The 26,041-nt window shown below is 52.6% G+C and overlaps 19 non-coding genes across 19 annotated transcripts; all 19 read left to right on the plus strand.

The window, feature by feature from the left end:
• Positions 1 to 769: 769 nt before the first annotated feature.
• Positions 770 to 889, plus strand: LOC126217605 (5S ribosomal RNA). Its single transcript, XR_007542392.1, has one exon. It is a non-coding gene; the product is annotated as a 5S ribosomal RNA (ribosomal RNA).
• Positions 890 to 2,138: 1,249 nt separating this feature from the next.
• Positions 2,139 to 2,257, plus strand: LOC126217590 (5S ribosomal RNA). Its single transcript, XR_007542378.1, has one exon. It is a non-coding gene; the product is annotated as a 5S ribosomal RNA (ribosomal RNA).
• A 1,248-nt stretch (positions 2,258 to 3,505) lies between these two features.
• On the plus strand, positions 3,506 to 3,624 carry LOC126217602 (5S ribosomal RNA). Its single transcript, XR_007542389.1, has one exon. It is a non-coding gene; the product is annotated as a 5S ribosomal RNA (ribosomal RNA).
• Positions 3,625 to 4,872: 1,248 nt separating this feature from the next.
• Positions 4,873 to 4,991, plus strand: LOC126217607 (5S ribosomal RNA). Its single transcript, XR_007542394.1, has one exon. It is a non-coding gene; the product is annotated as a 5S ribosomal RNA (ribosomal RNA).
• A 1,251-nt stretch (positions 4,992 to 6,242) lies between these two features.
• LOC126217608 (5S ribosomal RNA) lies at positions 6,243 to 6,361 on the plus strand. Its single transcript, XR_007542395.1, has one exon. It is a non-coding gene; the product is annotated as a 5S ribosomal RNA (ribosomal RNA).
• A 1,248-nt stretch (positions 6,362 to 7,609) lies between these two features.
• LOC126217609 (5S ribosomal RNA) lies at positions 7,610 to 7,728 on the plus strand. The gene has a single exon (XR_007542396.1). It is a non-coding gene; the product is annotated as a 5S ribosomal RNA (ribosomal RNA).
• A 1,248-nt stretch (positions 7,729 to 8,976) lies between these two features.
• Positions 8,977 to 9,095, plus strand: LOC126217591 (5S ribosomal RNA). Its single transcript, XR_007542379.1, has one exon. It is a non-coding gene; the product is annotated as a 5S ribosomal RNA (ribosomal RNA).
• Positions 9,096 to 10,343: 1,248 nt separating this feature from the next.
• Positions 10,344 to 10,462, plus strand: LOC126217592 (5S ribosomal RNA). The gene has a single exon (XR_007542380.1). It is a non-coding gene; the product is annotated as a 5S ribosomal RNA (ribosomal RNA).
• Positions 10,463 to 11,710: 1,248 nt separating this feature from the next.
• Positions 11,711 to 11,829, plus strand: LOC126217593 (5S ribosomal RNA). Its single transcript, XR_007542381.1, has one exon. It is a non-coding gene; the product is annotated as a 5S ribosomal RNA (ribosomal RNA).
• A 1,249-nt stretch (positions 11,830 to 13,078) lies between these two features.
• LOC126217594 (5S ribosomal RNA) lies at positions 13,079 to 13,197 on the plus strand. The gene has a single exon (XR_007542382.1). It is a non-coding gene; the product is annotated as a 5S ribosomal RNA (ribosomal RNA).
• Positions 13,198 to 14,445: 1,248 nt separating this feature from the next.
• LOC126217595 (5S ribosomal RNA) lies at positions 14,446 to 14,564 on the plus strand. Its single transcript, XR_007542383.1, has one exon. It is a non-coding gene; the product is annotated as a 5S ribosomal RNA (ribosomal RNA).
• A 1,251-nt stretch (positions 14,565 to 15,815) lies between these two features.
• On the plus strand, positions 15,816 to 15,934 carry LOC126217596 (5S ribosomal RNA). Its single transcript, XR_007542384.1, has one exon. It is a non-coding gene; the product is annotated as a 5S ribosomal RNA (ribosomal RNA).
• Positions 15,935 to 17,182: 1,248 nt separating this feature from the next.
• LOC126217597 (5S ribosomal RNA) lies at positions 17,183 to 17,301 on the plus strand. Its single transcript, XR_007542385.1, has one exon. It is a non-coding gene; the product is annotated as a 5S ribosomal RNA (ribosomal RNA).
• A 1,248-nt stretch (positions 17,302 to 18,549) lies between these two features.
• LOC126217598 (5S ribosomal RNA) lies at positions 18,550 to 18,668 on the plus strand. Its single transcript, XR_007542386.1, has one exon. It is a non-coding gene; the product is annotated as a 5S ribosomal RNA (ribosomal RNA).
• Positions 18,669 to 19,916: 1,248 nt separating this feature from the next.
• On the plus strand, positions 19,917 to 20,035 carry LOC126217599 (5S ribosomal RNA). Its single transcript, XR_007542387.1, has one exon. It is a non-coding gene; the product is annotated as a 5S ribosomal RNA (ribosomal RNA).
• A 1,248-nt stretch (positions 20,036 to 21,283) lies between these two features.
• LOC126217601 (5S ribosomal RNA) lies at positions 21,284 to 21,402 on the plus strand. Its single transcript, XR_007542388.1, has one exon. It is a non-coding gene; the product is annotated as a 5S ribosomal RNA (ribosomal RNA).
• Positions 21,403 to 22,650: 1,248 nt separating this feature from the next.
• On the plus strand, positions 22,651 to 22,769 carry LOC126217603 (5S ribosomal RNA). The gene has a single exon (XR_007542390.1). It is a non-coding gene; the product is annotated as a 5S ribosomal RNA (ribosomal RNA).
• A 1,248-nt stretch (positions 22,770 to 24,017) lies between these two features.
• LOC126217604 (5S ribosomal RNA) lies at positions 24,018 to 24,136 on the plus strand. Its single transcript, XR_007542391.1, has one exon. It is a non-coding gene; the product is annotated as a 5S ribosomal RNA (ribosomal RNA).
• A 1,247-nt stretch (positions 24,137 to 25,383) lies between these two features.
• Positions 25,384 to 25,501, plus strand: LOC126217606 (5S ribosomal RNA). Its single transcript, XR_007542393.1, has one exon. It is a non-coding gene; the product is annotated as a 5S ribosomal RNA (ribosomal RNA).
• The last annotated feature ends 540 nt before the right edge of the window (positions 25,502 to 26,041 follow it).

A 26,041-nucleotide genomic window follows, 5' to 3' on the forward strand; every position in this document is an offset into this window, starting at 1 on the left:
TAAAACTGTTGTATTAAGCATAAGGTACGATGTTAAGAAACTCAGTTTGAAGAAGAGTGTGCCTAGGAAGATTTCCAAAGTGTCTCTGGAAATAACAAAACAGTATGAAACGGCGAAAGTGTTCCGGAATACGACGGGGCTTATTGTTTTGGATGCTTTGTCGAACCTCCTGTGTCTTCTGTCCTTGTTTCCATGGCACGCCACAGCGCTGCTCTAGTAGCTCCCAACGGCCGCCCACGGCGTCTCGGACACGCCGGTCAGGCCCGCGCCCGTCTCGCAGATGTTTGTCGTGCTTGTGCCGTCATATGGACCGCGACCCGAGCGGCAGCGAGCGGCAGTCGAGCAAAGTCGAGACAAGTCGGGACGGAAGGGGAGGGGACAGGCGAGAGTGCACCGCGCAAATTACGCAAATATCTGAAAAGCGCGGCGCGGCGTGTGTCAGGCAGGTGAGAAAGCTTCCGTCGTCCAGCAGGACACTGCCACACCCCGCGCGGTCCCCCCGCCGCCCGGCCACGCGCAAGCCCCACAAGATGCGTCGCCCGCGAGTGTCGGAGGCCGCACGCACCAACCAAACGAATGATAGACAGGCGGTGCAACGAGCAGCTGTGCTGTGTTGTGCGTCTCACCCACGTGGCGGCGCGCCGCACTGCGCGTCGCCTTCGAGGTGGAAGGACGTGCTTTGCGTCAAATGTGCCACGGAAAACGGCGATTGCGTGTGTTGGGAGAAGGGGCGAATGCTTCTTCTGCCGTGCGGCTACGTTATAAGGACGCCAACGGCCCATACCATGTTGAATACACCGGTTCTCGTCCGATCACCGAAGTTAAGCAACATCGGGCCCGGTTAGTACTTGGATGGGTGACCGCCTGGGAACACCGGGTGCTGTTGGCTCTATCTCATTTTTTAACTTTTACGTCGCCACACCTGCGAGGCCTCTTTTTCATACTAACTTTCAGGTGTGACAAAGATGCTTCCACAAGCATTTTAAAGTACTGTATCAAACGTAAGATACGAAACTACAGTAATGAACTCAGTTTGAGCAAGAATGCGCGAAACAAGAGTGCTAGAACGCCTCGAAAATAACAACACACTACGAATCGACAGATGAGTTCTGAAATACGTCAGGGCCTACTGTTTAGTAGCAGTGGTAAATTCCACAAAGTAAATAAATAAACAAAAAGGAAGGAAAAAAAAAAAAAAATCTGCCGTTCTCGTCCGATCACCGAAGTCAAGCAACAACGTTAGTACTCGGATCGGTGACCGCCTGGGAACTCTGGCTGCCTTCATTTTTTGCTTTTTAGTCGCTACCCCTGCCAGCCCTCTTTTCATGCTGCCTTTGCGATGTGACAAAGATGTTTCCACAGTGATTTAAAACTGTTGTATTAAGCATAAGGTACGATGTTAAGAAACTCAGTTTGAAGAAGAGTGTGCCTAGGAAGATTTCCAAAGTGTCTCTGGAAATAACAAAACAGTATGAAACGGCGAAAGTGTTCCGGAATACGACGGGGCTTATTGTTTTGGATGCTTTGTCGAACCTCCTGTGTCTTCTGTCCTTGTTTCCATGGCACGCCACAGCGCTGCTCTAGTAGCTCCCAACGGCCGCCCACGGCGTCTCGGACACGCCGGTCAGGCCCGCGCCCGTCTCGCAGATGTTTGTCGTGCTTGTGCCGTCATATGGACCGCGACCCGAGCGGCAGCGAGCGGCAGTCGAGCAAAGTCGAGACAAGTCGGGACGGAAGGGGAGGGGACAGGCGAGAGTGCACCGCGCAAATTACGCAAATATCTGAAAAGCGCGGCGCGGCGTGTGTCAGGCAGGTGAGAAAGCTTCCGTCGGTCCAGCAGGACACTGCCACACCCCCGCGCGGTCCCCCCGCCGCCCGGCCACGCGCAAGCCCCACAAGATGCGTCGCCCGCGAGTGTCGGAGGCCGCACGCACCAACCAAACGAATGATAGACAGGCGGTGCAACGAGCAGCTGTGCTGTGTTGTGCGTCTCACCCACGTGGCGGCGCGCCGCACTGCGCGTCGCCTTCGAGGTGGAAGGACGTGCTTTGCGTCAAATGTGCCACGGAAAACGGCGATTGCGTGTGTTGGGAGAAGGGGCGAATGCTTCTTCTGCCGTGCGGCTACGTTATAAGGACGCCAACGGCCATACCATGTTGAATACACCGGTTCTCGTCCGATCACCGAAGTTAAGCAACATCGGGCCCGGTTAGTACTTGGATGGGTGACCGCCTGGGAACACCGGGTGCTGTTGGCTCTATCTCATTTTTTAACTTTTACGTCGCCACACCTGCGAGGCCTCTTTTTCATACTAACTTTCAGGTGTGACAAAGATGCTTCCACAAGCATTTTAAAGTACTGTATCAAACGTAAGATACGAAACTACAGTAATGAACTCAGTTTGAGCAAGAATGCGCGAAACAAGAGTGCTAGAACGCCTCGAAAATAACAACACACTACGAATCGACAGATGAGTTCTGAAATACGTCAGGGCCTACTGTTTAGTAGCAGTGGTAAATTCCACAAAGTAAATAAATAAACAAAAAGGAAGGAAAAAAAAAAAAAATCTGCCGTTCTCGTCCGATCACCGAAGTCAAGCAACAACGTTAGTACTCGGATCGGTGACCGCCTGGGAACTCTGGCTGCCTTCATTTTTTGCTTTTTAGTCGCTACCCCTGCCAGCCCTCTTTTCATGCTGCCTTTGCGATGTGACAAAGATGTTTCCACAGTGATTTAAAACTGTTGTATTAAGCATAAGGTACGATGTTAAGAAACTCAGTTTGAAGAAGAGTGTGCCTAGGAAGATTTCCAAAGTGTCTCTGGAAATAACAAAACAGTATGAAACGGCGAAAGTGTTCCGGAATACGACGGGGCTTATTGTTTTGGATGCTTTGTCGAACCTCCTGTGTCTTCTGTCCTTGTTTCCATGGCACGCCACAGCGCTGCTCTAGTAGCTCCCAACGGCCGCCCACGGCGTCTCGGACACGCCGGTCAGGCCCGCGCCCGTCTCGCAGATGTTTGTCGTGCTTGTGCCGTCATATGGACCGCGACCCGAGCGGCAGCGAGCGGCAGTCGAGCAAAGTCGAGACAAGTCGGGACGGAAGGGGAGGGGACAGGCGAGAGTGCACCGCGCAAATTACGCAAATATCTGAAAAGCGCGGCGCGGCGTGTGTCAGGCAGGTGAGGAAAGCTTCCGTCGGTCCAGCAGGACACTGCCACACCCCGCGCGGTCCCCCCGCCGCCCGGCCACGCGCAAGCCCCACAAGATGCGTCGCCCGCGAGTGTCGGAGGCCGCACGCACCAACCAAACGAATGATAGACAGGCGGTGCAACGAGCAGCTGTGCTGTGTTGTGCGTCTCACCCACGTGGCGGCGCGCCGCACTGCGCGTCGCCTTCGAGGTGGAAGGACGTGCTTTGCGTCAAATGTGCCACGGAAAACGGCGATTGCGTGTGTTGGGAGAAGGGGCGAATGCTTCTTCTGCCGTGCGGCTACGTTATAAGGACGCCAACGGCCATACCATGTTGAATACACCGGTTCTCGTCCGATCACCGAAGTTAAGCAACATCGGGCCCGGTTAGTACTTGGATGGGTGACCGCCTGGGAACACCGGGTGCTGTTGGCTCTATCTCATTTTTTAACTTTTACGTCGCCACACCTGCGAGGCCTCTTTTTCATACTAACTTTCAGGTGTGACAAAGATGCTTCCACAAGCATTTTAAAGTACTGTATCAAACGTAAGATACGAAACTACAGTAATGAACTCAGTTTGAGCAAGAATGCGCGAAACAAGAGTGCTAGAACGCCTCGAAAATAACAACACACTACGAATCGACAGATGAGTTCTGAAATACGTCAGGGCCTACTGTTTAGTAGCAGTGGTAAATTCCACAAAGTAAATAAATAAACAAAAAGGAAGGAAAAAAAAAAAAAATCTGCCGTTCTCGTCCGATCACCGAAGTCAAGCAACAACGTTAGTACTCGGATCGGTGACCGCCTGGGAACTCTGGCTGCCTTCATTTTTTGCTTTTTAGTCGCTACCCCTGCCAGCCCTCTTTTCATGCTGCCTTTGCGATGTGACAAAGATGTTTCCACAGTGATTTAAAACTGTTGTATTAAGCATAAGGTACGATGTTAAGAAACTCAGTTTGAAGAAGAGTGTGCCTAGGAAGATTTCCAAAGTGTCTCTGGAAATAACAAAACAGTATGAAACGGCGAAAGTGTTCCGGAATACGACGGGGCTTATTGTTTTGGATGCTTTGTCGAACCTCCTGTGTCTTCTGTCCTTGTTTCCATGGCACGCCACAGCGCTGCTCTAGTAGCTCCCAACGGCCGCCCACGGCGTCTCGGACACGCCGGTCAGGCCCGCGCCCGTCTCGCAGATGTTTGTCGTGCTTGTGCCGTCATATGGACCGCGACCCGAGCGGCAGCGAGCGGCAGTCGAGCAAAGTCGAGACAAGTCGGGACGGAAGGGGAGGGGACAGGCGAGAGTGCACCGCGCAAATTACGCAAATATCTGAAAAGCGCGGCGCGGCGTGTGTCAGGCAGGTGAGAAAGCTTCCGTCGGTCCAGCAGGACACTGCCACACCCCGCGCGGTCCCCCCGCCGCCCGGCCACGCGCAAGCCCCACAAGATGCGTCGCCCGCGAGTGTCGGAGGCCGCACGCACCAACCAAACGAATGATAGACAGGCGGTGCAACGAGCAGCTGTGCTGTGTTGTGCGTCTCACCCACGTGGCGGCGCGCCGCACTGCGCGTCGCCTTCGAGGTGGAAGGACGTGCTTTGCGTCAAATGTGCCACGGAAAACGGCGATTGCGTGTGTTGGGAGAAGGGGCGAATGCTTCTTCTGCCGTGCGGCTACGTTTATAAGGACGCCAACGGCCATACCATGTTGAATACACCGGTTCTCGTCCGATCACCGAAGTTAAGCAACATCGGGCCCGGTTAGTACTTGGATGGGTGACCGCCTGGGAACACCGGGTGCTGTTGGCTCTATCTCATTTTTTAACTTTTACGTCGCCACACCTGCGAGGCCTCTTTTTCATATACTAACTTTCAGGTGTGACAAAGATGCTTCCACAAGCATTTTAAAGTACTGTATCAAACGTAAGATACGAAACTACAGTAATGAACTCAGTTTGAGCAAGAATGCGCGAAACAAGAGTGCTAGAACGCCTCGAAAATAACAACACACTACGAATCGACAGATGAGTTCTGAAATACGTCAGGGCCTACTGTTTAGTAGCAGTGGTAAATTCCACAAAGTAAATAAATAAACAAAAAGGAAGGAAAAAAAAAAAAAAAATCTGCCGTTCTCGTCCGATCACCGAAGTCAAGCAACAACGTTAGTACTCGGATCGGTGACCGCCTGGGAACTCTGGCTGCCTTCATTTTTTGCTTTTTAGTCGCTACCCCTGCCAGCCCTCTTTTCATGCTGCCTTTGCGATGTGACAAAGATGTTTCCACAGTGATTTAAAACTGTTGTATTAAGCATAAGGTACGATGTTAAGAAACTCAGTTTGAAGAAGAGTGTGCCTAGGAAGATTTCCAAAGTGTCTCTGGAAATAACAAAACAGTATGAAACGGCGAAAGTGTTCCGGAATACGACGGGGCTTATTGTTTTGGATGCTTTGTCGAACCTCCTGTGTCTTCTGTCCTTGTTTCCATGGCACGCCACAGCGCTGCTCTAGTAGCTCCCAACGGCCGCCCACGGCGTCTCGGACACGCCGGTCAGGCCCGCGCCCGTCTCGCAGATGTTTGTCGTGCTTGTGCCGTCATATGGACCGCGACCCGAGCGGCAGCGAGCGGCAGTCGAGCAAAGTCGAGACAAGTCGGGACGGAAGGGGAGGGGACAGGCGAGAGTGCACCGCGCAAATTACGCAAATATCTGAAAAGCGCGGCGCGGCGTGTGTCAGGCAGGTGAGAAAGCTTCCGTCGGTCCAGCAGGACACTGCCACACCCCGCGCGGTCCCCCCGCCGCCCGGCCACGCGCAAGCCCCACAAGATGCGTCGCCCGCGAGTGTCGGAGGCCGCACGCACCAACCAAACGAATGATAGACAGGCGGTGCAACGAGCAGCTGTGCTGTGTTGTGCGTCTCACCCACGTGGCGGCGCGCCGCACTGCGCGTCGCCTTCGAGGTGGAAGGACGTGCTTTGCGTCAAATGTGCCACGGAAAACGGCGATTGCGTGTGTTGGGAGAAGGGGCGAATGCTTCTTCTGCCGTGCGGCTACGTTATAAGGACGCCAACGGCCATACCATGTTGAATACACCGGTTCTCGTCCGATCACCGAAGTTAAGCAACATCGGGCCCGGTTAGTACTTGGATGGGTGACCGCCTGGGAACACCGGGTGCTGTTGGCTCTATCTCATTTTTTAACTTTTACGTCGCCACACCTGCGAGGCCTCTTTTTCATACTAACTTTCAGGTGTGACAAAGATGCTTCCACAAGCATTTTAAAGTACTGTATCAAACGTAAGATACGAAACTACAGTAATGAACTCAGTTTGAGCAAGAATGCGCGAAACAAGAGTGCTAGAACGCCTCGAAAATAACAACACACTACGAATCGACAGATGAGTTCTGAAATACGTCAGGCCTACTGTTTAGTAGCAGTGGTAAATTCCACAAAGTAAATAAATAAACAAAAAGGAAGGAAAAAAAAAAAAAAAATCTGCCGTTCTCGTCCGATCACCGAAGTCAAGCAACAACGTTAGTACTCGGATCGGTGACCGCCTGGGAACTCTGGCTGCCTTCATTTTTTGCTTTTTAGTCGCTACCCCTGCCAGCCCTCTTTTCATGCTGCCTTTGCGATGTGACAAAGATGTTTCCACAGTGATTTAAAACTGTTGTATTAAGCATAAGGTACGATGTTAAGAAACTCAGTTTGAAGAAGAGTGTGCCTAGGAAGATTTCCAAAGTGTCTCTGGAAATAACAAAACAGTATGAAACGGCGAAAGTGTTCCGGAATACGACGGGGCTTATTGTTTTGGATGCTTTGTCGAACCTCCTGTGTCTTCTGTCCTTGTTTCCATGGCACGCCACAGCGCTGCTCTAGTAGCTCCCAACGGCCGCCCACGGCGTCTCGGACACGCCGGTCAGGCCCGCGCCCGTCTCGCAGATGTTTGTCGTGCTTGTGCCGTCATATGGACCGCGACCCGAGCGGCAGCGAGCGGCAGTCGAGCAAAGTCGAGACAAGTCGGGACGGAAGGGGAGGGGACAGGCGAGAGTGCACCGCGCAAATTACGCAAATATCTGAAAAGCGCGGCGCGGCGTGTGTCAGGCAGGTGAGAAAGCTTCCGTCGGTCCAGCAGGACACTGCCACACCCCGCGCGGTCCCCCCGCCGCCCGGCCACGCGCAAGCCCCACAAGATGCGTCGCCCGCGAGTGTCGGAGGCCGCACGCACCAACCAAACGAATGATAGACAGGCGGTGCAACGAGCAGCTGTGCTGTGTTGTGCGTCTCACCCACGTGGCGGCGCGCCGCACTGCGCGTCGCCTTCGAGGTGGAAGGACGTGCTTTGCGTCAAATGTGCCACGGAAAACGGCGATTGCGTGTGTTGGGAGAAGGGGCGAATGCTTCTTCTGCCGTGCGGCTACGTTATAAGGACGCCAACGGCCATACCATGTTGAATACACCGGTTCTCGTCCGATCACCGAAGTTAAGCAACATCGGGCCCGGTTAGTACTTGGATGGGTGACCGCCTGGGAACACCGGGTGCTGTTGGCTCTATCTCATTTTTTAACTTTTACGTCGCCACACCTGCGAGGCCTCTTTTTCATACTAACTTTCAGGTGTGACAAAGATGCTTCCACAAGCATTTTAAAGTACTGTATCAAACGTAAGATACGAAACTACAGTAATGAACTCAGTTTGAGCAAGAATGCGCGAAACAAGAGTGCTAGAACGCCTCGAAAATAACAACACACTACGAATCGACAGATGAGTTCTGAAATACGTCAGGGCCTACTGTTTAGTAGCAGTGGTAAATTCCACAAAGTAAATAAATAAACAAAAAGGAAGGAAAAAAAAAAAAAAATCTGCCGTTCTCGTCCGATCACCGAAGTCAAGCAACAACGTTAGTACTCGGATCGGTGACCGCCTGGGAACTCTGGCTGCCTTCATTTTTTGCTTTTTAGTCGCTACCCCTGCCAGCCCTCTTTTCATGCTGCCTTTGCGATGTGACAAAGATGTTTCCACAGTGATTTAAAACTGTTGTATTAAGCATAAGGTACGATGTTAAGAAACTCAGTTTGAAGAAGAGTGTGCCTAGGAAGATTTCCAAAGTGTCTCTGGAAATAACAAAACAGTATGAAACGGCGAAAGTGTTCCGGAATACGACGGGGCTTATTGTTTTGGATGCTTTGTCGAACCTCCTGTGTCTTCTGTCCTTGTTTCCATGGCACGCCACAGCGCTGCTCTAGTAGCTCCCAACGGCCGCCCACGGCGTCTCGGACACGCCGGTCAGGCCCGCGCCCGTCTCGCAGATGTTTGTCGTGCTTGTGCCGTCATATGGACCGCGACCCGAGCGGCAGCGAGCGGCAGTCGAGCAAAGTCGAGACAAGTCGGGACGGAAGGGGAGGGGACAGGCGAGAGTGCACCGCGCAAATTACGCAAATATCTGAAAAGCGCGGCGCGGCGTGTGTCAGGCAGGTGAGAAAGCTTCCGTCGGTCCAGCAGGACACTGCCACACCCCGCGCGGTCCCCCCGCCGCCCGGCCACGCGCAAGCCCCACAAGATGCGTCGCCCGCGAGTGTCGGAGGCCGCACGCACCAACCAAACGAATGATAGACAGGCGGTGCAACGAGCAGCTGTGCTGTGTTGTGCGTCTCACCCACGTGGCGGCGCGCCGCACTGCGCGTCGCCTTCGAGGTGGAAGGACGTGCTTTGCGTCAAATGTGCCACGGAAAACGGCGATTGCGTGTGTTGGGAGAAGGGGCGAATGCTTCTTCTGCCGTGCGGCTACGTTATAAGGACGCCAACGGCCATACCATGTTGAATACACCGGTTCTCGTCCGATCACCGAAGTTAAGCAACATCGGGCCCGGTTAGTACTTGGATGGGTGACCGCCTGGGAACACCGGGTGCTGTTGGCTCTATCTCATTTTTTAACTTTTACGTCGCCACACCTGCGAGGCCTCTTTTTCATACTAACTTTCAGGTGTGACAAAGATGCTTCCACAAGCATTTTAAAGTACTGTATCAAACGTAAGATACGAAACTACAGTAATGAACTCAGTTTGAGCAAGAATGCGCGAAACAAGAGTGCTAGAACGCCTCGAAAATAACAACACACTACGAATCGACAGATGAGTTCTGAAATACGTCAGGGCCTACTGTTTAGTAGCAGTGGTAAATTCCACAAAGTAAATAAATAAACAAAAAGGAAGGAAAAAAAAAAAAAAATCTGCCGTTCTCGTCCGATCACCGAAGTCAAGCAACAACGTTAGTACTCGGATCGGTGACCGCCTGGGAACTCTGGCTGCCTTCATTTTTTGCTTTTTAGTCGCTACCCCTGCCAGCCCTCTTTTCATGCTGCCTTTGCGATGTGACAAAGATGTTTCCACAGTGATTTAAAACTGTTGTATTAAGCATAAGGTACGATGTTAAGAAACTCAGTTTGAAGAAGAGTGTGCCTAGGAAGATTTCCAAAGTGTCTCTGGAAATAACAAAACAGTATGAAACGGCGAAAGTGTTCCGGAATACGACGGGGCTTATTGTTTTGGATGCTTTGTCGAACCTCCTGTGTCTTCTGTCCTTGTTTCCATGGCACGCCACAGCGCTGCTCTAGTAGCTCCCAACGGCCGCCCACGGCGTCTCGGACACGCCGGTCAGGCCCGCGCCCGTCTCGCAGATGTTTGTCGTGCTTGTGCCGTCATATGGACCGCGACCCGAGCGGCAGCGAGCGGCAGTCGAGCAAAGTCGAGACAAGTCGGGACGGAAGGGGAGGGGACAGGCGAGAGTGCACCGCGCAAATTACGCAAATATCTGAAAAGCGCGGCGCGGCGTGTGTCAGGCAGGTGAGAAAGCTTCCGTCGGTCCAGCAGGACACTGCCACACCCCGCGCGGTCCCCCCGCCGCCCGGCCACGCGCAAGCCCCACAAGATGCGTCGCCCGCGAGTGTCGGAGGCCGCACGCACCAACCAAACGAATGATAGACAGGCGGTGCAACGAGCAGCTGTGCTGTGTTGTGCGTCTCACCCACGTGGCGGCGCGCCGCACTGCGCGTCGCCTTCGAGGTGGAAGGACGTGCTTTGCGTCAAATGTGCCACGGAAAACGGCGATTGCGTGTGTTGGGAGAAGGGGCGAATGCTTCTTCTGCCGTGCGGCTACGTTATAAGGACGCCAACGGCCATACCATGTTGAATACACCGGTTCTCGTCCGATCACCGAAGTTAAGCAACATCGGGCCCGGTTAGTACTTGGATGGGTGACCGCCTGGGAACACCGGGTGCTGTTGGCTCTATCTCATTTTTTAACTTTTACGTCGCCACACCTGCGAGGCCTCTTTTTCATACTAACTTTCAGGTGTGACAAAGATGCTTCCACAAGCATTTTAAAGTACTGTATCAAACGTAAGATACGAAACTACAGTAATGAACTCAGTTTGAGCAAGAATGCGCGAAACAAGAGTGCTAGAACGCCTCGAAAATAACAACACACTACGAATCGACAGATGAGTTCTGAAATACGTCAGGGCCTACTGTTTAGTAGCAGTGGTAAATTCCACAAAGTAAATAAATAAACAAAAAGGAAGGAAAAAAAAAAAAAAATCTGCCGTTCTCGTCCGATCACCGAAGTCAAGCAACAACGTTAGTACTCGGATCGGTGACCGCCTGGGAACTCTGGCTGCCTTCATTTTTTGCTTTTTAGTCGCTACCCCTGCCAGCCCTCTTTTCATGCTGCCTTTGCGATGTGACAAAGATGTTTCCACAGTGATTTAAAACTGTTGTATTAAGCATAAGGTACGATGTTAAGAAACTCAGTTTGAAGAAGAGTGTGCCTAGGAAGATTTCCAAAGTGTCTCTGGAAATAACAAAACAGTATGAAACGGCGAAAGTGTTCCGGAATACGACGGGGCTTATTGTTTTGGATGCTTTGTCGAACCTCCTGTGTCTTCTGTCCTTGTTTCCATGGCACGCCACAGCGCTGCTCTAGTAGCTCCCAACGGCCGCCCACGGCGTCTCGGACACGCCGGTCAGGCCCGCGCCCGTCTCGCAGATGTTTGTCGTGCTTGTGCCGTCATATGGACCGCGACCCGAGCGGCAGCGAGCGGCAGTCGAGCAAAGTCGAGACAAGTCGGGACGGAAGGGGAGGGGACAGGCGAGAGTGCACCGCGCAAATTACGCAAATATCTGAAAAGCGCGGCGCGGCGTGTGTCAGGCAGGTGAGAAAGCTTCCGTCGGTCCAGCAGGACACTGCCACACCCCGCGCGGTCCCCCCGCCGCCCGGCCACGCGCAAGCCCCACAAGATGCGTCGCCCGCGAGTGTCGGAGGCCGCACGCACCAACCAAACGAATGATAGACAGGCGGTGCAACGAGCAGCTGTGCTGTGTTGTGCGTCTCACCCACGTGGCGGCGCGCCGCACTGCGCGTCGCCTTCGAGGTGGAAGGACGTGCTTTGCGTCAAATGTGCCACGGAAAACGGCGATTGCGTGTGTTGGGAGAAGGGGCGAATGCTTCTTCTGCCGTGCGGCTACGTTATAAGGACGCCAACGGCCATACCATGTTGAATACACCGGTTCTCGTCCGATCACCGAAGTTAAGCAACATCGGGCCCGGTTAGTACTTGGATGGGTGACCGCCTGGGAACACCGGGTGCTGTTGGCTCTATCTCATTTTTTAACTTTTACGTCGCCACACCTGCGAGGCCTCTTTTTCATACTAACTTTCAGGTGTGACAAAGATGCTTCCACAAGCATTTTAAAGTACTGTATCAAACGTAAGATACGAAACTACAGTAATGAACTCAGTTTGAGCAAGAATGCGCGAAACAAGAGTGCTAGAACGCCTCGAAAATAACAACACACTACGAATCGACAGATGAGTTCTGAAATACGTCAGGGCCTACTGTTTAGTAGCAGTGGTAAATTCCACAAAGTAAATAAATAAACAAAAAGGAAGGAAAAAAAAAAAAAAAATCTGCCGTTCTCGTCCGATCACCGAAGTCAAGCAACAACGTTAGTACTCGGATCGGTGACCGCCTGGGAACTCTGGCTGCCTTCATTTTTTGCTTTTTAGTCGCTACCCCTGCCAGCCCTCTTTTCATGCTGCCTTTGCGATGTGACAAAGATGTTTCCACAGTGATTTAAAACTGTTGTATTAAGCATAAGGTACGATGTTAAGAAACTCAGTTTGAAGAAGAGTGTGCCTAGGAAGATTTCCAAAGTGTCTCTGGAAATAACAAAACAGTATGAAACGGCGAAAGTGTTCCGGAATACGACGGGGCTTATTGTTTTGGATGCTTTGTCGAACCTCCTGTGTCTTCTGTCCTTGTTTCCATGGCACGCCACAGCGCTGCTCTAGTAGCTCCCAACGGCCGCCCACGGCGTCTCGGACACGCCGGTCAGGCCCGCGCCCGTCTCGCAGATGTTTGTCGTGCTTGTGCCGTCATATGGACCGCGACCCGAGCGGCAGCGAGCGGCAGTCGAGCAAAGTCGAGACAAGTCGGGACGGAAGGGGAGGGGACAGGCGAGAGTGCACCGCGCAAATTACGCAAATATCTGAAAAGCGCGGCGCGGCGTGTGTCAGGCAGGTGAGAAAGCTTCCGTCGGTCCAGCAGGACACTGCCACACCCCGCGCGGTCCCCCCGCCGCCCGGCCACGCGCAAGCCCCACAAGATGCGTCGCCCGCGAGTGTCGGAGGCCGCACGCACCAACCAAACGAATGATAGACAGGCGGTGCAACGAGCAGCTGTGCTGTGTTGTGCGTCTCACCCACGTGGCGGCGCGCCGCACTGCGCGTCGCCTTCGAGGTGGAAGGACGTGCTTTGCGTCAAATGTGCCACGGAAAACGGCGATTGCGTGTGTTGGGAGAAGGGGCGAATGCTTCTTCTGCCGTGCGGCTACGTTATAAGGACGCCAACGGCCATACCATGTTGAATACACCGGTTCTCGTCCGATCACCGAAGTTAAGCAACATCGGGCCCGGTTAGTACTTGGATGGGTGACCGCCTGGGAACACCGGGTGCTGTTGGCTCTATCTCATTTTTTAACTTTTACGTCGCCACACCTGCGAGGCCTCTTTTTCATACTAACTTTCAGGTGTGACAAAGATGCTTCCACAAGCATTTTAAAGTACTGTATCAAACGTAAGATACGAAACTACAGTAATGAACTCAGTTTGAGCAAGAATGCGCGAAACAAGAGTGCTAGAACGCCTCGAAAATAACAACACACTACGAATCGACAGATGAGTTCTGAAATACGTCAGGGCCTACTGTTTAGTAGCAGTGGTAAATTCCACAAAGTAAATAAATAAACAAAAAGGAAGGAAAAAAAAAAAAAAATCTGCCGTTCTCGTCCGATCACCGAAGTCAAGCAACAACGTTAGTACTCGGATCGGTGACCGCCTGGGAACTCTGGCTGCCTTCATTTTTTGCTTTTTAGTCGCTACCCCTGCCAGCCCTCTTTTCATGCTGCCTTTGCGATGTGACAAAGATGTTTCCACAGTGATTTAAAACTGTTGTATTAAGCATAAGGTACGATGTTAAGAAACTCAGTTTGAAGAAGAGTGTGCCTAGGAAGATTTCCAAAGTGTCTCTGGAAATAACAAAACAGTATGAAACGGCGAAAGTGTTCCGGAATACGACGGGGCTTATTGTTTTGGATGCTTTGTCGAACCTCCTGTGTCTTCTGTCCTTGTTTCCATGGCACGCCACAGCGCTGCTCTAGTAGCTCCCAACGGCCGCCCACGGCGTCTCGGACACGCCGGTCAGGCCCGCGCCCGTCTCGCAGATGTTTGTCGTGCTTGTGCCGTCATATGGACCGCGACCCGAGCGGCAGCGAGCGGCAGTCGAGCAAAGTCGAGACAAGTCGGGACGGAAGGGGAGGGGACAGGCGAGAGTGCACCGCGCAAATTACGCAAATATCTGAAAAGCGCGGCGCGGCGTGTGTCAGGCAGGTGAGAAAGCTTCCGTCGGTCCAGCAGGACACTGCCACACCCCGCGCGGTCCCCCCGCCGCCCGGCCACGCGCAAGCCCCACAAGATGCGTCGCCCGCGAGTGTCGGAGGCCGCACGCACCAACCAAACGAATGATAGACAGGCGGTGCAACGAGCAGCTGTGCTGTGTTGTGCGTCTCACCCACGTGGCGGCGCGCCGCACTGCGCGTCGCCTTCGAGGTGGAAGGACGTGCTTTGCGTCAAATGTGCCACGGAAAACGGCGATTGCGTGTGTTGGGAGAAGGGGCGAATGCTTCTTCTGCCGTGCGGCTACGTTATAAGGACGCCAACGGCCATACCATGTTGAATACACCGGTTCTCGTCCGATCACCGAAGTTAAGCAACATCGGGCCCGGTTAGTACTTGGATGGGTGACCGCCTGGGAACACCGGGTGCTGTTGGCTCTATCTCATTTTTTAACTTTTACGTCGCCACACCTGCGAGGCCTCTTTTTCATACTAACTTTCAGGTGTGACAAAGATGCTTCCACAAGCATTTTAAAGTACTGTATCAAACGTAAGATACGAAACTACAGTAATGAACTCAGTTTGAGCAAGAATGCGCGAAACAAGAGTGCTAGAACGCCTCGAAAATAACAACACACTACGAATCGACAGATGAGTTCTGAAATACGTCAGGGCCTACTGTTTAGTAGCAGTGGTAAATTCCACAAAGTAAATAAATAAACAAAAAGGAAGGAAAAAAAAAAAAAAATCTGCCGTTCTCGTCCGATCACCGAAGTCAAGCAACAACGTTAGTACTCGGATCGGTGACCGCCTGGGAACTCTGGCTGCCTTCATTTTTTGCTTTTTAGTCGCTACCCCTGCCAGCCCTCTTTTCATGCTGCCTTTGCGATGTGACAAAGATGTTTCCACAGTGATTTAAAACTGTTGTATTAAGCATAAGGTACGATGTTAAGAAACTCAGTTTGAAGAAGAGTGTGCCTAGGAAGATTTCCAAAGTGTCTCTGGAAATAACAAAACAGTATGAAACGGCGAAAGTGTTCCGGAATACGACGGGGCTTATTGTTTTGGATGCTTTGTCGAACCTCCTGTGTCTTCTGTCCTTGTTTCCATGGCACGCCACAGCGCTGCTCTAGTAGCTCCCAACGGCCGCCCACGGCGTCTCGGACACGCCGGTCAGGCCCGCGCCCGTCTCGCAGATGTTTGTCGTGCTTGTGCCGTCATATGGACCGCGACCCGAGCGGCAGCGAGCGGCAGTCGAGCAAAGTCGAGACAAGTCGGGACGGAAGGGGAGGGGACAGGCGAGAGTGCACCGCGCAAATTACGCAAATATCTGAAAAGCGCGGCGCGGCGTGTGTCAGGCAGGTGAGAAAGCTTCCGTCGGTCCAGCAGGACACTGCCACACCCCGCGCGGTCCCCCCGCCGCCGCCCGGCCACGCGCAAGCCCCACAAGATGCGTCGCCCGCGAGTGTCGGAGGCCGCACGCACCAACCAAACGAATGATAGACAGGCGGTGCAACGAGCAGCTGTGCTGTGTTGTGCGTCTCACCCACGTGGCGGCGCGCCGCACTGCGCGTCGCCTTCGAGGTGGAAGGACGTGCTTTGCGTCAAATGTGCCACGGAAAACGGCGATTGCGTGTGTTGGGAGAAGGGGCGAATGCTTCTTCTGCCGTGCGGCTACGTTATAAGGACGCCAACGGCCATACCATGTTGAATACACCGGTTCTCGTCCGATCACCGAAGTTAAGCAACATCGGGCCCGGTTAGTACTTGGATGGGTGACCGCCTGGGAACACCGGGTGCTGTTGGCTCTATCTCATTTTTTAACTTTTACGTCGCCACACCTGCGAGGCCTCTTTTTCATACTAACTTTCAGGTGTGACAAAGATGCTTCCACAAGCATTTTAAAGTACTGTATCAAACGTAAGATACGAAACTACAGTAATGAACTCAGTTTGAGCAAGAATGCGCGAAACAAGAGTGCTAGAACGCCTCGAAAATAACAACACACTACGAATCGACAGATGAGTTCTGAAATACGTCAGGGCCTACTGTTTAGTAGCAGTGGTAAATTCCACAAAGTAAATAAATAAACAAAAAGGAAGGAAAAAAAAAAAAAAATCTGCCGTTCTCGTCCGATCACCGAAGTCAAGCAACAACGTTAGTACTCGGATCGGTGACCGCCTGGGAACTCTGGCTGCCTTCATTTTTTGCTTTTTAGTCGCTACCCCTGCCAGCCCTCTTTTCATGCTGCCTTTGCGATGTGACAAAGATGTTTCCACAGTGATTTAAAACTGTTGTATTAAGCATAAGGTACGATGTTAAGAAACTCAGTTTGAAGAAGAGTGTGCCTAGGAAGATTTCCAAAGTGTCTCTGGAAATAACAAAACAGTATGAAACGGCGAAAGTGTTCCGGAATACGACGGGGCTTATTGTTTTGGATGCTTTGTCGAACCTCCTGTGTCTTCTGTCCTTGTTTCCATGGCACGCCACAGCGCTGCTCTAGTAGCTCCCAACGGCCGCCCACGGCGTCTCGGACACGCCGGTCAGGCCCGCGCCCGTCTCGCAGATGTTTGTCGTGCTTGTGCCGTCATATGGACCGCGACCCGAGCGGCAGCGAGCGGCAGTCGAGCAAAGTCGAGACAAGTCGGGACGGAAGGGGAGGGGACAGGCGAGAGTGCACCGCGCAAATTACGCAAATATCTGAAAAGCGCGGCGCGGCGTGTGTCAGGCAGGTGAGAAAGCTTCCGTCGGTCCAGCAGGACACTGCCACACCCCGCGCGGTCCCCCCGCCGCCCGGCCACGCGCAAGCCCCACAAGATGCGTCGCCCGCGAGTGTCGGAGGCCGCACGCACCAACCAAACGAATGATAGACAGGCGGTGCAACGAGCAGCTGTGCTGTGTTGTGCGTCTCACCCACGTGGCGGCGCGCCGCACTGCGCGTCGCCTTCGAGGTGGAAGGACGTGCTTTGCGTCAAATGTGCCACGGAAAACGGCGATTGCGTGTGTTGGGAGAAGGGGCGAATGCTTCTTCTGCCGTGCGGCTACGTTATAAGGACGCCAACGGCCATACCATGTTGAATACACCGGTTCTCGTCCGATCACCGAAGTTAAGCAACATCGGGCCCGGTTAGTACTTGGATGGGTGACCGCCTGGGAACACCGGGTGCTGTTGGCTCTATCTCATTTTTTAACTTTTACGTCGCCACACCTGCGAGGCCTCTTTTTCATACTAACTTTCAGGTGTGACAAAGATGCTTCCACAAGCATTTTAAAGTACTGTATCAAACGTAAGATACGAAACTACAGTAATGAACTCAGTTTGAGCAAGAATGCGCGAAACAAGAGTGCTAGAACGCCTCGAAAATAACAACACACTACGAATCGACAGATGAGTTCTGAAATACGTCAGGGCCTACTGTTTAGTAGCAGTGGTAAATTCCACAAAGTAAATAAATAAACAAAAAGGAAGGAAAAAAAAAAAAAAATCTGCCGTTCTCGTCCGATCACCGAAGTCAAGCAACAACGTTAGTACTCGGATCGGTGACCGCCTGGGAACTCTGGCTGCCTTCATTTTTTGCTTTTTAGTCGCTACCCCTGCCAGCCCTCTTTTCATGCTGCCTTTGCGATGTGACAAAGATGTTTCCACAGTGATTTAAAACTGTTGTATTAAGCATAAGGTACGATGTTAAGAAACTCAGTTTGAAGAAGAGTGTGCCTAGGAAGATTTCCAAAGTGTCTCTGGAAATAACAAAACAGTATGAAACGGCGAAAGTGTTCCGGAATACGACGGGGCTTATTGTTTTGGATGCTTTGTCGAACCTCCTGTGTCTTCTGTCCTTGTTTCCATGGCACGCCACAGCGCTGCTCTAGTAGCTCCCAACGGCCGCCCACGGCGTCTCGGACACGCCGGTCAGGCCCGCGCCCGTCTCGCAGATGTTTGTCGTGCTTGTGCCGTCATATGGACCGCGACCCGAGCGGCAGCGAGCGGCAGTCGAGCAAAGTCGAGACAAGTCGGGACGGAAGGGGAGGGGACAGGCGAGAGTGCACCGCGCAAATTACGCAAATATCTGAAAAGCGCGGCGCGGCGTGTGTCAGGCAGGTGAGAAAGCTTCCGTCGGTCCAGCAGGACACTGCCACACCCCGCGCGGTCCCCCCGCCGCCCGGCCACGCGCAAGCCCCACAAGATGCGTCGCCCGCGAGTGTCGGAGGCCGCACGCACCAACCAAACGAATGATAGACAGGCGGTGCAACGAGCAGCTGTGCTGTGTTGTGCGTCTCACCCACGTGGCGGCGCGCCGCACTGCGCGTCGCCTTCGAGGTGGAAGGACGTGCTTTGCGTCAAATGTGCCACGGAAAACGGCGATTGCGTGTGTTGGGAGAAGGGGCGAATGCTTCTTCTGCCGTGCGGCTACGTTATAAGGACGCCAACGGCCATACCATGTTGAATACACCGGTTCTCGTCCGATCACCGAAGTTAAGCAACATCGGGCCCGGTTAGTACTTGGATGGGTGACCGCCTGGGAACACCGGGTGCTGTTGGCTCTATCTCATTTTTTAACTTTTACGTCGCCACACCTGCGAGGCCTCTTTTTCATACTAACTTTCAGGTGTGACAAAGATGCTTCCACAAGCATTTTAAAGTACTGTATCAAACGTAAGATACGAAACTACAGTAATGAACTCAGTTTGAGCAAGAATGCGCGAAACAAGAGTGCTAGAACGCCTCGAAAATAACAACACACTACGAATCGACAGATGAGTTCTGAAATACGTCAGGGCCTACTGTTTAGTAGCAGTGGTAAATTCCACAAAGTAAATAAATAAACAAAAAGGAAGGAAAAAAAAAAAAAAATCTGCCGTTCTCGTCCGATCACCGAAGTCAAGCAACAACGTTAGTACTCGGATCGGTGACCGCCTGGGAACTCTGGCTGCCTTCATTTTTTGCTTTTTAGTCGCTACCCCTGCCAGCCCTCTTTTCATGCTGCCTTTGCGATGTGACAAAGATGTTTCCACAGTGATTTAAAACTGTTGTATTAAGCATAAGGTACGATGTTAAGAAACTCAGTTTGAAGAAGAGTGTGCCTAGGAAGATTTCCAAAGTGTCTCTGGAAATAACAAAACAGTATGAAACGGCGAAAGTGTTCCGGAATACGACGGGGCTTATTGTTTTGGATGCTTTGTCGAACCTCCTGTGTCTTCTGTCCTTGTTTCCATGGCACGCCACAGCGCTGCTCTAGTAGCTCCCAACGGCCGCCCACGGCGTCTCGGACACGCCGGTCAGGCCCGCGCCCGTCTCGCAGATGTTTGTCGTGCTTGTGCCGTCATATGGACCGCGACCCGAGCGGCAGCGAGCGGCAGTCGAGCAAAGTCGAGACAAGTCGGGACGGAAGGGGAGGGGACAGGCGAGAGTGCACCGCGCAAATTACGCAAATATCTGAAAAGCGCGGCGCGGCGTGTGTCAGGCAGGTGAGAAAGCTTCCGTCGGTCCAGCAGGACACTGCCACACCCCGCGCGGTCCCCCCGCCGCCCGGCCACGCGCAAGCCCCACAAGATGCGTCGCCCGCGAGTGTCGGAGGCCGCACGCACCAACCAAACGAATGATAGACAGGCGGTGCAACGAGCAGCTGTGCTGTGTTGTGCGTCTCACCCACGTGGCGGCGCGCCGCACTGCGCGTCGCCTTCGAGGTGGAAGGACGTGCTTTGCGTCAAATGTGCCACGGAAAACGGCGATTGCGTGTGTTGGGAGAAGGGGCGAATGCTTCTTCTGCCGTGCGGCTACGTTATAAGGACGCCAACGGCCATACCATGTTGAATACACCGGTTCTCGTCCGATCACCGAAGTTAAGCAACATCGGGCCCGGTTAGTACTTGGATGGGTGACCGCCTGGGAACACCGGGTGCTGTTGGCTCTATCTCATTTTTTAACTTTTACGTCGCCACACCTGCGAGGCCTCTTTTTCATACTAACTTTCAGGTGTGACAAAGATGCTTCCACAAGCATTTTAAAGTACTGTATCAAACGTAAGATACGAAACTACAGTAATGAACTCAGTTTGAGCAAGAATGCGCGAAACAAGAGTGCTAGAACGCCTCGAAAATAACAACACACTACGAATCGACAGATGAGTTCTGAAATACGTCAGGGCCTACTGTTTAGTAGCAGTGGTAAATTCCACAAAGTAAATAAATAAACAAAAAGGAAGGAAAAAAAAAAAAAAATCTGCCGTTCTCGTCCGATCACCGAAGTCAAGCAACAACGTTAGTACTCGGATCGGTGACCGCCTGGGAACTCTGGCTGCCTTCATTTTTTGCTTTTTAGTCGCTACCCCTGCCAGCCCTCTTTTCATGCTGCCTTTGCGATGTGACAAAGATGTTTCCACAGTGATTTAAAACTGTTGTATTAAGCATAAGGTACGATGTTAAGAAACTCAGTTTGAAGAAGAGTGTGCCTAGGAAGATTTCCAAAGTGTCTCTGGAAATAACAAAACAGTATGAAACGGCGAAAGTGTTCCGGAATACGACGGGGCTTATTGTTTTGGATGCTTTGTCGAACCTCCTGTGTCTTCTGTCCTTGTTTCCATGGCACGCCACAGCGCTGCTCTAGTAGCTCCCAACGGCCGCCCACGGCGTCTCGGACACGCCGGTCAGGCCCGCGCCCGTCTCGCAGATGTTTGTCGTGCTTGTGCCGTCATATGGACCGCGACCCGAGCGGCAGCGAGCGGCAGTCGAGCAAAGTCGAGACAAGTCGGGACGGAAGGGGAGGGGACAGGCGAGAGTGCACCGCGCAAATTACGCAAATATCTGAAAAGCGCGGCGCGGCGTGTGTCAGGCAGGTGAGAAAGCTTCCGTCGGTCCAGCAGGACACTGCCACACCCCGCGCGGTCCCCCCGCCGCCCGGCCACGCGCAAGCCCCACAAGATGCGTCGCCCGCGAGTGTCGGAGGCCGCACGCACCAACCAAACGAATGATAGACAGGCGGTGCAACGAGCAGCTGTGCTGTGTTGTGCGTCTCACCCACGTGGCGGCGCGCCGCACTGCGCGTCGCCTTCGAGGTGGAAGGACGTGCTTTGCGTCAAATGTGCCACGGAAAACGGCGATTGCGTGTGTTGGGAGAAGGGGCGAATGCTTCTTCTGCCGTGCGGCTACGTTATAAGGACGCCAACGGCCATACCATGTTGAATACACCGGTTCTCGTCCGATCACCGAAGTTAAGCAACATCGGGCCCGGTTAGTACTTGGATGGGTGACCGCCTGGGAACACCGGGTGCTGTTGGCTCTATCTCATTTTTTAACTTTTACGTCGCCACACCTGCGAGGCCTCTTTTTCATACTAACTTTCAGGTGTGACAAAGATGCTTCCACAAGCATTTTAAAGTACTGTATCAAACGTAAGATACGAAACTACAGTAATGAACTCAGTTTGAGCAAGAATGCGCGAAACAAGAGTGCTAGAACGCCTCGAAAATAACAACACACTACGAATCGACAGATGAGTTCTGAAATACGTCAGGGCCTACTGTTTAGTAGCAGTGGTAAATTCCACAAAGTAAATAAATAAACAAAAAGGAAGGAAAAAAAAAAAAAAATCTGCCGTTCTCGTCCGATCACCGAAGTCAAGCAACAACGTTAGTACTCGGATCGGTGACCGCCTGGGAACTCTGGCTGCCTTCATTTTTTGCTTTTTAGTCGCTACCCCTGCCAGCCCTCTTTTCATGCTGCCTTTGCGATGTGACAAAGATGTTTCCACAGTGATTTAAAACTGTTGTATTAAGCATAAGGTACGATGTTAAGAAACTCAGTTTGAAGAAGAGTGTGCCTAGGAAGATTTCCAAAGTGTCTCTGGAAATAACAAAACAGTATGAAACGGCGAAAGTGTTCCGGAATACGACGGGGCTTATTGTTTTGGATGCTTTGTCGAACCTCCTGTGTCTTCTGTCCTTGTTTCCATGGCACGCCACAGCGCTGCTCTAGTAGCTCCCAACGGCCGCCCACGGCGTCTCGGACACGCCGGTCAGGCCCGCGCCCGTCTCGCAGATGTTTGTCGTGCTTGTGCCGTCATATGGACCGCGACCCGAGCGGCAGCGAGCGGCAGTCGAGCAAAGTCGAGACAAGTCGGGACGGAAGGGGAGGGGACAGGCGAGAGTGCACCGCGCAAATTACGCAAATATCTGAAAAGCGCGGCGCGGCGTGTGTCAGGCAGGTGAGAAAGCTTCCGTCGGTCCAGCAGGACACTGCCACACCCCGCGCGGTCCCCCCGCCGCCCGGCCACGCGCAAGCCCCACAAGATGCGTCGCCCGCGAGTGTCGGAGGCCGCACGCACCAACCAAACGAATGATAGACAGGCGGTGCAACGAGCAGCTGTGCTGTGTTGTGCGTCTCACCCACGTGGCGGCGCGCCGCACTGCGCGTCGCCTTCGAGGTGGAAGGACGTGCTTTGCGTCAAATGTGCCACGGAAAACGGCGATTGCGTGTGTTGGGAGAAGGGGCGAATGCTTCTTCTGCCGTGCGGCTACGTTATAAGGACGCCAACGGCCATACCATGTTGAATACACCGGTTCTCGTCCGATCACCGAAGTTAAGCAACATCGGGCCCGGTTAGTACTTGGATGGGTGACCGCCTGGGAACACCGGGTGCTGTTGGCTCTATCTCATTTTTTAACTTTTACGTCGCCACACCTGCGAGGCCTCTTTTTCATACTAACTTTCAGGTGTGACAAAGATGCTTCCACAAGCATTTTAAAGTACTGTATCAAACGTAAGATACGAAACTACAGTAATGAACTCAGTTTGAGCAAGAATGCGCGAAACAAGAGTGCTAGAACGCCTCGAAAATAACAACACACTACGAATCGACAGATGAGTTCTGAAATACGTCAGGGCCTACTGTTTAGTAGCAGTGGTAAATTCCACAAAGTAAATAAATAAACAAAAAGGAAGGAAAAAAAAAAAAAAATCTGCCGTTCTCGTCCGATCACCGAAGTCAAGCAACAACGTTAGTACTCGGATCGGTGACCGCCTGGGAACTCTGGCTGCCTTCATTTTTTGCTTTTTAGTCGCTACCCCTGCCAGCCCTCTTTTCATGCTGCCTTTGCGATGTGACAAAGATGTTTCCACAGTGATTTAAAACTGTTGTATTAAGCATAAGGTACGATGTTAAGAAACTCAGTTTGAAGAAGAGTGTGCCTAGGAAGATTTCCAAAGTGTCTCTGGAAATAACAAAACAGTATGAAACGGCGAAAGTGTTCCGGAATACGACGGGGCTTATTGTTTTGGATGCTTTGTCGAACCTCCTGTGTCTTCTGTCCTTGTTTCCATGGCACGCCACAGCGCTGCTCTAGTAGCTCCCAACGGCCGCCCACGGCGTCTCGGACACGCCGGTCAGGCCCGCGCCCGTCTCGCAGATGTTTGTCGTGCTTGTGCCGTCATATGGACCGCGACCCGAGCGGCAGCGAGCGGCAGTCGAGCAAAGTCGAGACAAGTCGGGACGGAAGGGGAGGGGACAGGCGAGAGTGCACCGCGCAAATTACGCAAATATCTGAAAAGCGCGGCGCGGCGTGTGTCAGGCAGGTGAGAAAGCTTCCGTCGGTCCAGCAGGACACTGCCACACCCCGCGCGGTCCCCCCGCCGCCCGGCCACGCGCAAGCCCCACAAGATGCGTCGCCCGCGAGTGTCGGAGGCCGCACGCACCAACCAAACGAATGATAGACAGGCGGTGCAACGAGCAGCTGTGCTGTGTTGTGCGTCTCACCCACGTGGCGGCGCGCCGCACTGCGCGTCGCCTTCGAGGTGGAAGGACGTGCTTTGCGTCAAATGTGCCACGGAAAACGGCGATTGCGTGTGTTGGGAGAAGGGGCGAATGCTTCTTCTGCCGTGCGGCTACGTTATAAGGACGCCAACGGCCATACCATGTTGAATACACCGGTTCTCGTCCGATCACCGAAGTTAAGCAACATCGGGCCCGGTTAGTACTTGGATGGGTGACCGCCTGGGAACACCGGGTGCTGTTGGCTCTATCTCATTTTTTAACTTTTACGTCGCCACACCTGCGAGGCCTCTTTTTCATACTAACTTTCAGGTGTGACAAAGATGCTTCCACAAGCATTTTAAAGTACTGTATCAAACGTAAGATACGAAACTACAGTAATGAACTCAGTTTGAGCAAGAATGCGCGAAACAAGAGTGCTAGAACGCCTCGAAAATAACAACACACTACGAATCGACAGATGAGTTCTGAAATACGTCAGGGCCTACTGTTTAGTAGCAGTGGTAAATTCCACAAAGTAAATAAATAAACAAAAAGGAAGGAAAAAAAAAAAAAAATCTGCCGTTCTCGTCCGATCACCGAAGTCAAGCAACAACGTTAGTACTCGGATCGGTGACCGCCTGGGAACTCTGGCTGCCTTCATTTTTTGCTTTTTAGTCGCTACCCCTGCCAGCCCTCTTTTCATGCTGCCTTTGCGATGTGACAAAGATGTTTCCACAGTGATTTAAAACTGTTGTATTAAGCATAAGGTACGATGTTAAGAAACTCAGTTTGAAGAAGAGTGTGCCTAGGAAGATTTCCAAAGTGTCTCTGGAAATAACAAAACAGTATGAAACGGCGAAAGTGTTCCGGAATACGACGGGGCTTATTGTTTTGGATGCTTTGTCGAACCTCCTGTGTCTTCTGTCCTTGTTTCCATGGCACGCCACAGCGCTGCTCTAGTAGCTCCCAACGGCCGCCCACGGCGTCTCGGACACGCCGGTCAGGCCCGCGCCGTCTCGCAGATGTTTGTCGTGCTTGTGCCGTCATATGGACCGCGACCCGAGCGGCAGCGAGCGGCAGTCGAGCAAAGTCGAGACAAGTCGGGACGGAAGGGGAGGGGACAGGCGAGAGTGCACCGCGCAAATTACGCAAATATCTGAAAAGCGCGGCGCGGCGTGTGTCAGGCAGGTGAGAAAGCTTCCGTCGGTCCAGCAGGACACTGCCACACCCCGCGCGGTCCCCCGCCGCCCGGCCACGCGCAAGCCCCACAAGATGCGTCGCCCCGCGAGTGTCGGAGGCCGCACGCACCAACCAAACGAATGATAGACAGGCGGTGCAACGAGCAGCTGTGCTGTGTTGTGCGTCTCACCCACGTGGCGGCGCGCCGCACTGCGCGTCGCCTTCGAGGTGGAAGGACGTGCTTTGCGTCAAATGTGCCACGGAAAACGGCGATTGCGTGTGTTGGGAGAAGGGGCGAATGCTTCTTCTGCCGTGCGGCTACGTTATAAGGACGCCAACGGCCATACCATGTTGAATACACCGGTCTCGTCCGATCACCGAAGTTAAGCAACATCGGGCCCGGTTAGTACTTGGATGGGTGACCGCCTGGGAACACCGGGTGCTGTTGGCTCTATCTCATTTTTTAACTTTTACGTCGCCACACCTGCGAGGCCTCTTTTTCATACTAACTTTCAGGTGTGACAAAGATGCTTCCACAAGCATTTTAAAGTACTGTATCAAACGTAAGATACGAAACTACAGTAATGAACTCAGTTTGAGCAAGAATGCGCGAAACAAGAGTGCTAGAACGCCTCGAAAATAACAACACACTACGAATCGACAGATGAGTTCTGAAATACGTCAGGGCCTACTGTTTAGTAGCAGTGGTAAATTCCACAAAGTAAATAAATAAACAAAAAGGAAGGAAAAAAAAAAAAAAATCTGCCGTTCTCGTCCGATCACCGAAGTCAAGCAACAACGTTAGTACTCGGATCGGTGACCGCCTGGGAACTCTGGCTGCCTTCATTTTTGCTTTTTAGTCGCTACCCCTGCCAGCCCTCTTTTCATGCTGCCTTTGCGATGTGACAAAGATGTTTCCACAGTGATTTAAAACTGTTGTATTAAGCATAAGGTACGATGTTAAGAACTCAGTTGAAGAAGAGTGTGCTAG

Source organism: Schistocerca nitens, unplaced genomic scaffold (genome assembly GCF_023898315.1).
Source record: "Schistocerca nitens isolate TAMUIC-IGC-003100 unplaced genomic scaffold, iqSchNite1.1 HiC_scaffold_78, whole genome shotgun sequence".
Taxonomy (NCBI): domain Eukaryota; kingdom Metazoa; phylum Arthropoda; class Insecta; order Orthoptera; family Acrididae; genus Schistocerca; species Schistocerca nitens.